Source organism: Phoenix dactylifera, chromosome 12 (assembly GCF_051530095.1).
Source record: "Phoenix dactylifera cultivar Ajwa chromosome 12, Ajwa_hap1_PhDact_Kaust_v1.1, whole genome shotgun sequence".
Lineage (NCBI taxonomy): Eukaryota > Viridiplantae > Streptophyta > Magnoliopsida > Arecales > Arecaceae > Phoenix > Phoenix dactylifera.
This window is the reverse complement of record NC_143201.1, coordinates 12,451,589-12,465,703: the sequence shown is the minus strand read 5'-3', so window position 1 is coordinate 12,465,703 and position 14,115 is coordinate 12,451,589. Positions and strand designations below refer to the sequence as shown.

Here is a 14,115-nt window from a genome sequence, read left to right as displayed (position 1 = left end):
TCCCGCAGAGGCTCGCGATCACGAGCCTTTCTTCACAGCGATCGCGGGATCGCGGATTGCGAGCCGCTTTTCATAGCGATCGCGATCCTGCGGGCGATCGCAATTGCGGGCCGCTCTTCACAGCGATCGCGGGATTGCGGATCGCAAGCCACTCTTCACGGCGATCGCGGGATTGGGATCTCCTTCTTCACAGCGATCGCGATCCAGCTCGTGGCTCGCGATCTCCTTCCTCCCCGTTTCCATAATCAACAGTCCTCCCAGGCCCCAGCTTCCAAATACCCTCTCTCCGAAAATACCCTGTATTTAAAGAGAGTTTGAATCTGGACAGCATGTTTGATCCACCTGCTTGGTCTTTTTGAAAACAGAAAGGATAGCATGAGTTTGTTGAGGTGAGGTTTTGGACTTTTGATTTTTCCTTTCTTGTACATCCGCTTTCAGATTCTAATCCTATTTCTTTAATTTACTTGAACTTACAGTGAAGAGTCAAGTTTATCAGCTGCAGGTTATTCAAGATTTGCGATCATAAAATTCTGATTTGCAAAGTTAAAATTTCATTTTGGCATGATTCTTGCAAAAACAAAGGAAAACAAAACAAAAAAAACAAAAGAAAGGAAAGCCTCCTTCTGCCATTAACATCATGTTATTTGCAGTGAGGGAAGAAAGAAGTAATGACTTAAAATCTGACCAAATGAAACTGAAAGATTGCAAGATAAGCCACTTGGATGAGCTTCATATGAGCTTTGATAAGAAGTATAATTTAGAGAAAGTTTTGGAAGATGAAATGATTTATACAAGCCTTGGTAGAGCTTCTGGAGCAAGGAATCTGGCAGGAATGGAGAACTATAAAAGCATATCAAATCAATTGAGTTTGAAAGCAGGTTATTGCTCAGAAAAGGCCTCTTCCCTTCAGGGAATTTTAGAACCAAATTGCATTTCCTTGTTCAAGAATGAACGCAGACCAGCTAATGTGGCTTCTTTTGCCCCTTCCTGTCCCAAAAGTTCTACAGAAACAAATACCGCATCCCTTGACTACAACATTTTGCATGAAGACAAACTGTTCGACCTTTTTCCTGTTCCGAAATTAAATCCTACTGCAGATTTGATCCAAAGGAGATCCGAATCAAAAGTTCCTTCTGAATGTGAACCTTCTAGCAGCTTCAATTGTGAAATTGTAGAACGACTATCAGGCCCTGGTATTTAGTTCCAGAAGTCAGAAGCACATCCGTTGGGCGCAGGTTATTTTCCATATTTATCTTCTGCAAAGAATTTTCATGTAGATATTCAAATGCCTGATTCATCAGGTCAAAGGAATGCTGACAAGGATAATGGTGACTAAATGTGCAGAGTGCGACAGAGATTCCATAGATTCATGTGAAGTGGAACAAAACATTAAGATAATGATGATCCAATCAATAAGACAGTTGTCACCCTCTCATAAATCCAAATTACATGGAGTTCAAATTTCTACATATCATGCCTCTCCCGTGGTGTTCATTTTCCTCGCAGCTATAACAATAATTAATAAATACAAAATTCTAAAAGTTATGCTATTAAGTAATAAATACAGAGTTATGAAAGCTATCACATTAATTAATGTATTTAAATTCTTTACATCTATTAGTTTTCTTTTTTGCATATATATCCTTCTAAATATACAAAATTGCATGACTATTTTTGTAAAGTTGCCATTTGCTTGTATACCCTTATAAATATCTCTATTTGCACGTCTACCTAGTAAGGATGTTTTAGTTATTTTAATTTGAAACCGTTAATTTTTTAAGGACGTTAGATGGTATGAGTACATATACAAAAATAAGAATTAAAAAAAGAGTAAAATAGCAAAACAAGTATTTTACAATGGTATACATGCAAATATCAATTTGGGAGGATATTCATGTAAAATCCGATATGTGGGAGGGTATTCATGTAAAAAAAAATATAAATATCGAATTTTGCATGAATACCCTTTTCAAATTGATATTTGTATATATATCCTCGTAAAATACTTATTTTATTATTCTACCTTTTTTTCTTTTTATATTTGCATATGTATCCATGTCATCTAACGTCATTAAAAAATTAACGATTTCGAATTAAAATGACTAAAATACCTTTAATTGGTAAATGTGCAAAAAAATATATTTATAAGACGATCCTGATGGAGACAAAAAAAGTAATTTCAAAATTTTATTTTATTTTTAATTAAAATAAATATGGTTTTTATTAACGGTGTTAGAAGAACAATTATATTACGGGCATTTGTGCAAAAACAGTGTTTTATGAGGTACAAAAATAAATATAAATTTGAGAGGGTATTCACATAAATTTAACTTTTTAGAAAGGTATTCATTCAAAAAAGCCTATATTTTAAGAAGAAAAAGAGTTTTGCATATATACCTTGCACAAATGCTCAATTACGTATTGACCTCTAGAATGTTGCAAATTGCATAATTATTCTGTTCTTTTTATATATTTGTCTTTATCATTACTCTCTATTCGACAACACCAGTGAACTGTCGTTAAAGTGTCATTAAATTTACAAAATAATATTTTTACCCTCATAACATCTTTACCACCAAGACAATATTTGACAATAAATTAAAATAATGAATTATTTTACCTATACTAATTAAATTCTGTTATTTCTGCTGACTTATAATATTTGAATAGTTGATTTTTCCCTTTTTGACCAAAAATGATAAAAATACATACTTTATTTTATTCTTTTGGATATATTTAAATATCTACTTTCTAAAACAATTAAAGATATTAATTAGTTTGATTGCTTCTAATTTTTGCATTATATATTAAATTTTTCATTTTTTAAAAAATTTATAGAATTTATCATTATTTTATATTTTTGTTACTATTTGAAGTTAGTGGAGAATATAGATCTATGTGATAAAGAGTGATAATTAAAATAGAAATTTAACAATTGCTATATATTCTTATTTACTTTGACAAAAATAAAAAATAATTCTACTTTACTTCATTCTTTTGAATATTCTGAAAATTTACTATTTAATACAATTTAAATTGATATATTCTTTATTTTAAATTAAATTTTTATCTTTTAGTTTCTTAAGTATTAAAATTTTGAAAGAATATAAAAGATGAAATAGAATATATTTTTCAAAGAAAATAGAATCTGCATGACTTTTTATTTTAATTATTACCCTTTTAGTGAGATGGATCTATAGATTTTAATATTATAATTAATATAAAATAATCATAAATAACGTAAGCTTTTAATCAAAATTTAATCATTGATGCAAAACATACATAGAGATAATAGAACTAATTAATATCATTTAAGGATTTTAAATAGTAAAGTTTTGAAAATATCCAAAAGAATAAAATGAAGTTTGTATTTTCTCAATTTTATATCAAGAAAAACTTTACTATTCAAATGTTATAAAGCGGTAGAATTAATTCAATTTGATCAATATAAGTAAAATGAATCATCATTTTAAATTATGTTTGAATGTTTTCTTTGTAGGTAACAAGTTTCATGTTTACTTAACAATATTATAATTTTAACTTTTAGAGTGAGTTCTATACTTTAACCTCTCATGATAACATCTTTTTCTCTCTGTCCATTTCTAACCATAAAAATGAAAAAGAAAAATTTCATATGATGGACCGTAAAGCGAAACTCTACACTTCTCTCGTCTCTACTATTCTCCCCCCTTCTCCATGCTCTCTCTTTTTAACCTCTCTTTTGCAATTTTCTCTTGGCATCAAATTGAGAGATGCATAGCGTCTCCTCTCTGCCTCCTCATTCCCTCTTCTCCCTCTGCTCTCTCTCCCTCTCTCAAAACACTTTTTGTCTCTCTCACATAGATGCCTATCTCTCCACTCTTTCTCTCTCATATGCTCCTTTCTTTCTTTACACTCTGTTTGTTCCTCAGGTGAAGGCCACAAATTAATAATTCCGTAAACCAAGAACAATTTCTAGTTATTGTTTCTTTGTAGGAAAAAGGTAAACCAACATCTTGGACAATAAGAGGTAGGTTTTGAGGCCTTGATCTAGCTCGAGGTCTAATTAAGGCAAACACTGACTCTTTTATTTTTAGTTTGGTGAAATGTTGTGCTTTATGATAGATTTGAGGAAAAACCTAGATCTAGGCCTTATCACCAATCACCTCCGGTGAGTTTCGAATGACAGTATCTAAGAAATCTAATATTGTAACTTTTATTATTGTTTTATAATATTTATGTACTATTTTTATTATAGGAAAAGAGATTCTAAAGTCAGGAATGTTCATTGAGACCGATTGATTTGACCAAAGCAACTATAAATTAGTTACATTATTTATGTTAAAGGTTTCCAATGAAGTTTCATCATTTTTGAAATTCTATTTTATTAATTATTGGTTTCTGTATTTCGAATGGAATTTTGGGGTTATGTAAATAAAAGAATTTGCTGGGCCATGATGAGGTGCTTAGGCTTATTTTAGTGTTCTAGTTGCTAAATTTTGGTGTGGAGGTTGTTTGTGATTATTGAGTATTAAGAATTGTAGTTGTGTGTAGAGTCCCTTTGTTGGACTAAATGTATTTGGTAAATAACCTTGCAACTCCATGTTTTTAAAAGTATGTTTGTGCCAAGCATTATATAATTATTTAAAAGGAAATAATTGTTGAATGCATGTGACGTACACTTTATCATCTAAGCATGCTACATTGCAAGAGAATTTCTATTTTTGATAATCAGTAATACTTCATGAATTTTAATTGGGAAACTCTTTTTGGATTTACTTGTATTAATTTCCTATTTTAATATATTATGAAATTAGTTTGCAAAAATATCTTGAGGATGTAGTTTATAAACTGCAAAACTCCTTCCTTGAATAAATGCATGTATTTCCACCAAATTCTAAGTGTTTCATACCATGTCAGTCTATACCGCGATGAATCGAAATGAATTTAGCATAGGACACTGGTTGGCACATGAAGAGTGCTACACATTCATATTGGTGCTCTATTAATGGCACATGTTTTAGTCGATACAAAGTGGTACACTACTAGTTGGCCAATGGTATGAGCATTTCAACTAAAACTTCAGCCTTTATTCTTGTGAAAAATGTTTCTTTATGTATATGTAAATTTAATTAAGCAAGTGAAGATTGTTATACTGGAACTCTGGATGTCTTTGAAAAATCGTGTATTTTATAATGACAGATTGCTAAACTTGTATAACAAAAATACTGGAATTGTCCTAATTATTTGGTTGAGACCTTGAAACCTTATACTTCTATATGCACTCTGGATCCTTCTTTGAAGCCACTGTATTTGTTAAATATTTGAAACTCTTTAGATAACTATATATGATTTGAGAATTTGGTAAACTCCGAAGCCATCCTTTGTGATTTGAAAGATAATAATAAAAGAATTTACTTAAAATCTGGTAGTTTCATTTGGACTCTTAGTGGTGTTTATATTGGCACTTTGATAAATCTAGAACTTGATCAATTTGGTTTTACTATGTAGGGTTTGAATGTGGTTTACTAGATCTACTTCACAGGGATGAAATATGGTACAATGGGCCTGTCACACGAATAATATGGCCACAGTCTCGTAAACTAATAAGTCGAAATTATTTCCAGAAAATGTCATAAATTGCTTATGGGAAATATTTTGCTTATGAAATTGATTTTTCAAATGATATTTATAAATTGTACTTTGGAACTATTTGTAAAACATTGGTTTTGGAAGACAGCTTACAAAATGATATTTGAAAAATATACATGTAAGTTTATGTTAAAAATTTTATATTTGTTAACTTAATTATTTTGTTTTATATAGCTCTAATTTATTAAATACTTCTTTTATCGTTCTTGTTTGATCTACCTTGTTATGGTTTTCATTACTTACTGAGCCTTCAGCTCACTACGTTTTCTTCTCTTTTTGGAAGCTTGAGACTTAATAGATGATAGGTAGTGCTTGGGGTGTGAGCTTAGAGTAAGAGTCATAGACCTAGGGTGGACTCGAGCCCAGTAATTTAGTTTTAAGTAAATTACAAAAATCTCTCTAAGATTAGAAATAAATTATATTTACACCCAATAGTATGAAAAACCTACGCTTACCCCTCTAAGGTTTATTTTTATCTAAGACTTTAACCCATAACTTAATATAATGTTAGTCAAACTATTAACTTTTAATGGGACCTAAGTGCCACATCAAAAAAAAAAATAAAAATAACCAAAATAACCTTACAAACCCCACCTAAGATTTACGTTTATTACACTTACACCCAATATTTTGTAAAACCTACATCTAAATTGACAGCTTTGATAAAACCATTTATCTATTATAAAAATTTAAAATTATCCATGTAAGAAAATAAGGCCACTCTCACTTTTCCAATTATCCGATCTCTTCGAAGTCTTCTATCTTTAAGAGTTTCTTCTCTTCGAGATTGAATAGGTAGACTCATTTCGCCACCCCACTGTGAGTGTCCCTTCCCAACGAGTGATCAACGATAAGCTTTCTTCCCAATCAGCATTCAACAACGAGAATCCTTAATTTTCGACCAGCATTCGACAATAATCGTCTTTTCCAATCAGGTCTTTTAATTTCTTGCTTCCCGGCCCACCACGTCATGGAGATTGGGGATGTCGGTATATCAGTTGCTGATTTTGAGTTTTACTTATCCAATATCATAGATATGATTCCTTAATATTGTCGCTATGAACGAGGATTCCTATATCTACGTATAGAATTATAATAGTTCTGGTAACCTATCATCAAAAGGTTCTGAATCAATACATGTGTGAAAACTTTTTTTTTTGGAAGGTGCATCAGTTATGGTTTTATGGCCAAGCTTGGACTATGAATAAGCTGGCTCAAGCTACAAAACTCTTAATACTAGTTTCCTACAGTAAAAAAATTTAGAGGCATCCACTTGCCTAAGAGATCGATATTGCTTTTTTTCTTAGTAGATAGTTCTTTTTTGATGATTCATCAAGATCAAGCTCTAGACTCATAGCACCTCGTGGTTTTTCTTCTCCGTGGGTGGATGTTATATGAAGATCTGCCGAATCGGACCGTATCGCCCGGTTCAGACAGAACCGAACCGACCCAGTGCCAAATCGATTCAGTTCACTATAGAAAAACGGCCTCCTAGAGGCTGGAACCACAATGGTACCGGCCAAAACCAATAATTTTTTGGCCGGAATCAGCCAGAAGCGGACGGTTCCATCCGATTCGACTCGGACCGGTTCACACCGAGTTAAGGAGTGTGCCATTATTGCCACAGCGTAGGCGCTGTAGTGGGCGTTGGCTTTAAAAATCGAATGCCACTAAAGAGAAAGGCCCAAGAAAGCCTTCCCAACAATCAGTCTAAGGCTTTCTTTTTCCAAAAAATCTACAAATAATACTAATTCAGGCTATCAGAAAGAAGAGCCATGGTTAAATAAGGGGTGCTTCCTTTCTCCTATCTAGTTCCGTCCTTTTTTTTGGAGGGACCTTAAAAAAATAGCTTAAAAATTACAAAATAAGAGAAGATCGTGCTAAATTTTTCGATTTGGGCTAGATTTTTTTTTATATTGTAGATTTATGGATGATGTATATGTTGACATAAAAAAAATTAATATTTAGATTATATATAATTTTTAAAAATTAAAAATATAATCTTGGATTAAAAAGCATATTTTTTAAAAAAATAAAAATAAAAAAATTTGATGTCCATTCATTCAAGTTTTGATGTGAACATGCGCATAGTAGCCTAGGCCTAAATTCAAAAAAAATTAAAAAATAAATAACCTTTTATGCATGCTCGAGGGCCTAAAAAAATATATGTAGCATCTATTATTGGGTTCTACATGAATCTGAGATGAAATTAATTTTTTAAAATGTTATTATTTAAAAATTAATTTTAAATATAAAAGATAAATTAAAATATATTATTAATACAAAAAAATAAAAAAGTAGTACGTATTATATAATTCAAAAGTAATTTTTAAGGTACAAAATCATATTTTTTTGAATTTATAAAAATATTTTTTTAAAAAATAAATAAATAAATAAATAAATAAAAATTAGATTTATGTATTAGATAAATCAAATATATTTTTTGAAGTTAAAAAATTATCATCCTCGTATTAATATTATGCTAATTTTAAATAAATGATAAACTGGCATACTTAATCGACCCGGTGTAGGAATAGTGCCATCAAGAAAAAAAGGACCTAAAGCATGATATTGGCTAGGAGCATAGGCAAATACTTTTTCGAGCCGGCACCACTGGCAATGCAATTAGTACAACCCAGAGTTCAGGGGAGGAGGGGTAACCAAGTTGAAGCTGTTGGGAATTGTATCCTAAAAGTCAATCGTCAACCTGTTGATTATTGAGATGTATATGAATTAATAAATAATAAAAGTTATTTGGCATTTTTCATCATATATTTTATATATCTTTATGAACTCATGTAATGTGATTAAGTCCTCAGGACTCTTATAAATAATAAAGGAGGATTTATCTATAAGTCCTTAAACATGTTTACGACCAAATGATATACTATTATTAGGACAATGATATTATCAAGTATAGATCGTCGTGTGCCATATTTGTTGGTTGTCTTCTTAACCAAGGAGTGTAGAGATACTAGTATGCCACACATGTAAAGTATAGGAGTACATTTCACTAAACATGATCAGATCCGGAACACTCAGCTATCATGAGATGTTTCGAGTGGATATGGGTTTAAGTATCCCTCCGACTTGAGATTGCCACGGTGACTAGCAAGCAACTCACTGTACTTTGGTATCGATCTATCTGAATTTCTAATTCAGTGACGAAAGTGTTATCGGTACAATCAAGCACTTGCGAAGTCGATGTGTGAGTCAAGAAGGGATTGACCCCTCCTAGTGATAGGAGATAATGCTCTGGTGTTCAATTTAGCAAAATCTTGCCCAGGGTAATCCTTATGAGGAGTCATAGGATTTGTAAAGTTGAAACACATTTTGGATGAACTGATTAAAGAGTTGATAGTGAACACTGAAGTCATCCTATGCATTTGGAGTCATGGGGATGAATTATACGGTAATCATAGTCCAAAATTTCTTGAATGTTGCTTTGCAATCATTTGGCCTATCCGGACGTCGGGTACCATTGCTAGATGGTCATTTCGATTAGTACAGAAAGTTGTTCTTATGCTACCGGCTTAGGTTCAAATCTATGGGGTCATACACATAGAAGTTTTTAGGTTGATCAATGGCTGACAAACGATTAAGAATCGTCTAGGGGTACATTGGTCAATTCGATTGATAAATTACCCTTAGCAAAGGTTGCAATAAAATAATTATTGAATTATTGAAGAATTAATTAGCAATTAAATTGCTTGTAAACTCAATTTGATTGAATGATTGGGCTTAGATTAAGCCAAATTGAATAAGATTCAATTTGGGCTACATCAGGATTTGACTTAATTGGATTGGATTCGACCCGAGTAGATTGGGCTTGACCCAATTAATAGGACTTGACCCAATTGGATTGAGCTTGATCTAAGTCAATTAGAAGTCCTTATTTGATAAGGATTATGAGTCCAAAAATTCAGAATTAGATAAGGAGAAGAATCCCTAAATTTTAGGAGTCTAGCTTTCTTTCTTGGAGAAGATAGACACCTCGTCAAATCCCCAAAATCCATGGTGCCTCCATTCATTATTTTGGCCAATGGTTGGCATGTGAAATCAGAGGAGGCGTGGGACTTATCTTCCTAAAAAGGTGGCGCCATGAATCCCTAGATGTTAGGGACTCATGGCGTGAAATCATGGCGCAAGGGAATGGGGCGTGCGGCTCTTCCTTTTGGAAGGAATGAATCACCATTTTTTAGGGATTCAAATGCAGATTAAGATGGCCACTCCTCCTCCTCTTTTCCATCGTGAATGGTCCCTACTTAATAGGGATTTTGATTTCCATTTTGATGGCAATTAATTGGTGCAAATAGGGATGAAGCTGTGGGGGTCTTTGTCTATAAAAGAGCCCCCACGCCTAGGGTATTCAAGTGCACTTCTTAGGGGTTTCAAGAGTTCTAAAAAATTCTGAAGCTAGACGCCATCTCTTCTCCTTCTACTCCTCCTCCGTCATCTTCTTCTTCCTCAGCAAGCAATCAAAGGGGTGATTGCCACGAGAAAGAAAAGATCAGCCATTGCAGCACCTTCTCGCAAGCTAGCACTCCCGCAGACGTCAATCTTCCTGGAGCTTCGCATGGACAATCCATAGAGGCCGGACGTGTGTGCGGCTACAGAGCGTAATCAAGGAGTCATCAAAGGCTTCTAGCAAATCAGGTATGAGATTTGATCTCATTAGATGTTAATGTTAGATCTTAACATGGTTGCTGAAATTTCAGGATTGCTGAAATTTCAGAATTGTATACTAGATATACAATCATAATTTCATGTTTTACATAAATATTTAAATCTTGGTATTTATTTTTATAGTAGAGATTAGATCTCAAGCATGCATAAAAGTTAAAGAGTTTAATTTTTAATTGCTTTCACTAATTTCTAGAAAATTTTTAAAATCATGCATGCTACCCTACAAGTGTTTCCTTTCAGAAGCAACACTTAGCTGGTGGTTACCCCAATGTATCTATGTGCCGCAAATACTTACAGGAGGTTCAACTACTGATCAAGAGGTGTCTGCTCTAGATGACGAGGAGGCACAGATCCAGGCTGCTATGTAGGCGAGCCTGGATGATCAGTGGCAGCAGAAGGAGGTGGTCAGGCATAGGGCTCGATTTGGGCCCTCGTACTACGAGCCAAGCTTTGGTTCTGTGAGTAGTAAGGCAAATCCAGAGTTTAAGAAGACCTCCTCAGTCAGGGAGGGCATCAGTAGAGGAGATGGTTGGATTGAATCTATATTGGAGGCTTTTGGTGGCAAATAAAAGTTATCCAAAAAGATTTCATTAGGAGCAGCAATCCATGATTTAGATCCTCATTCCTTCCCCAACAAGCAGCAGAGGGTTGACTCAATGCTAAGAAAGAATAAGAAGAAGGATATGTGGCAAGCTTTTGGATCCTGGTTCCACTGTAGCTACATTCCAGCGAATGTGGCAGACAATACATACTACATATCTGTCATTTTCATTAAACTGGCTGCCGGTCCCGGTGTAGATCTTTCAGGCCCGAAGAACATCTATGATAAGCTTCTTGATAGTAATAAGGAGAAGCTAGAGAAATGGATTGCCTCCTACAAGAGCAAATGACCCACATATGGGCTGACTATGATGTGTGATGGTTAGATCGGTCCTTCCAGGCAAAGTATCATTAACATTTTGACATACTATGATACTAAGACTTTCTTCCACAAGTCGGTTGATGCTTCTAACTAGGTGCATGATGCCGCGTACATCCTCAAACTTCTAGAGGAGGTGATTGATCAGGTAGAAAAGAAGAATATCGTGCTGATCATCACTGATTATGGGCCACAATATAAGGCCGTCGGAGAGGTCCTGATGGAGCGGCGACTACATATTTTTTGGACCCCATGTGCCGCACATTGTATTGACCTCATGTTGATGGATATTGCGAAGATTCGTAGGGTGCAGTAAATAGTGGAGATAACCCAAACCATCACCAGGTATATTTATAACCGTACCTGGGTCTTTTCACTAATAAGGAGGTATGCAGGGAGAACGTTTTTGAGATTAGGAGTCACATGGTTTGCTACCAACTATGTTGCACTTAATAGCTTTTTTGAAAAGAAAGCAGCCCTTCATCAGATGTTTGTCAGTCCTAAGTGGCAGGAAAGTAGATATTCCCAGCACAACATTGAATGGAGCAGTGTTGAAAACTTGGTGATGAGGTAGATATTCTGGCAATGAGCTACTATGATAGTGAAGACTATCAAACCATTGTATGAAGTACTTCGGATTATGGATAGCAAGAGATACCCCTAGATGGGCTTCCTATATTGCATGATGGAGAAGACAAAGGCTTAAATCATGGAGGCATATCCAACACATTTCCAGGAGTACATCGATATCATTGAGTGGCGGTGAGACTACCAAATGGGTAGGGACTTACATCTAGCAGGTAAGATGGAACATTAAAAACTAGATTGCTCATGTACTTCTATAACTTTACTAAGATAGTCTCCACTATATACAACATACTACATGAACCCTCGATTTGAGTACAACATAACTAGAATTGGTATGCATGACGAACTTCTAGTCATCCTGCATAATGTCATTTACAAGATGGAGCCTAATCCAGTCGCATCCTTATGTCTACAAGAGGTAACTTAAGTAACATGTGTAAGTAAACTGGTATCTTGTATTATTAATATAGTACAACACGATTTTTTTCATAGACCAAATTATTTAGAGGGGGCAGCGACAGCTTTGGAGTGCAAGAAACTGTCGTGAGTAAGACAAGTATGAATCTAGGTATGTTACATATTAGGAGGACATTTAGATAGCGTTAAATGATTGCTAATATGGTACTATATAATATCTATTTTTCTTCAATATTTTTGCAGCTGAATGGTAGATTCATCTTGGGTTGTTCGTGAGAAATCTTAAGCGGGTAGCTATCCAGATCCTCTCCCAGACGGTCTCCTCGAATGGCGATGAGCGCAACTGATCCACCTTTGCCCTCATCCACAACAAGCAAAAGAACTGTTTGACACAAAAGCGTCTCAACGATCTTGTATATGTTCACTACAATCTCAGGTTGAGGTTAAAGTGCATTCAGAAGAAAGTGGAGCTCAAGTATACAGATTCGATCCATCACGCTTTCGTTGATGATGACGATGATCGGTTTGTGGGCTAACAATAGGAGCCAGAGCTTGACAAGTCAGGATCACCTCCATGATTGGCCAGCTTTGTAGCCAACGAGGCTAGGGTCAATGTAGGACAATGGGCTAAGTGCAATATTCTATGCATTCCTACATCTGATCAACCACGACTGCAGGGGAACCAGTCACCACATGACTCCTTGTCCAAAACATTCTCTTAAAGATATGATCAAAATATGCTTGGACAAGGCCACTACGCTCCCCAGTTGACTCGGTCAGGAGGGCGAGATAGCAAGCAGAGAGAGGCACGAAGGGTAAGAAGGCAATTGACCAGCAGACTAAAAAAGAAAAAAAAAAGCACATGCAGCCCCAATGAAAAGTGTCAAGGAGGAGTCTTGCAGTAGCAGCGATGACAATTATGGTGGTCATGGATCTACTAGTCATGCAGGCAGTGGAGGACATGAGACATAGCCATAGGGTGGTCTTCGACTCACCGATGAGTATTAGTTTACGCATATTGCATAGGATAGGGCCATGGTGGATGATCTGGTAGATCCTGCGATGATACAATTGCATATAGAAGACGTGCTCCTCGAAGTCATTTAGGAGGACACGATGTAGCTGCATATGACCTCGCACATAGAAGAGGATCCATAGACATATCAATTTCGAGTCGTATACTGGATCCTATTTTCTGTAGCCATAGGCAGCTAATGACCTATACGAATACGAATATGGTACATCTAAGACATCTTCCGGTGACTACTACACTACGCAACTCAGAACATCTCACGAGTCAGATTTTGTTGCCGGCATATTCGGATGGGCTCCTCCACAACCGTATTATTAGCTAGAGGACACCTCTCAAAGCCAGAGCTTCAGCAAGAGTGCTTACAACCCGGTGTATGTTCCTCATAGGTTGAACATACAAGACTACAAGTCGCTTGGTTAGAGGAGTGGTTTGATGTGCCTGCTGATTATGTTAATCATCCGAATATCTACGAGAGGCATCGCCACTCGATCCAATTTTAGATATCAGTATGTATGTTGGACTTTAAAAGTATGTAATTGATTGTATCTTAATTTGAGAATATTTTTTATGTTATTCATTTTATGATTTATATCATTTTAAAGCAATAAGATACATCATTTAGGGTCAATCATAATCATAAAAATATTAAAAAATATCAAAAAAATATCAAAAAATAACAAAAAAAAACATCACATTAGACTTAAATTTACAAAAAAGTTCGAAAAGAGAGAGAGAACTACAAAAAAAAGACGTGCCCGTCCGTGAACCGGCACGTCCTACCGGTACGACTAGTTCAGTTTGGCCTGAACCGGTATCGAACAGTATTGGACGTCGACCGGTA

General features: G+C 34.9%; 1 long non-coding RNA gene across 1 annotated transcript; it reads left to right on the top strand.

The window, feature by feature from the left end:
* Window positions 1-249: 249 nt before the first annotated feature.
* Window positions 250-717, top strand: LOC148700430 (uncharacterized). The gene is made up of 2 exons (XR_015971916.1): window positions 250-389; window positions 477-717. It is a non-coding gene; the product is annotated as an uncharacterized LOC148700430 (long non-coding RNA).
* The last annotated feature ends 13,398 nt before the right edge of the window (window positions 718-14,115 follow it).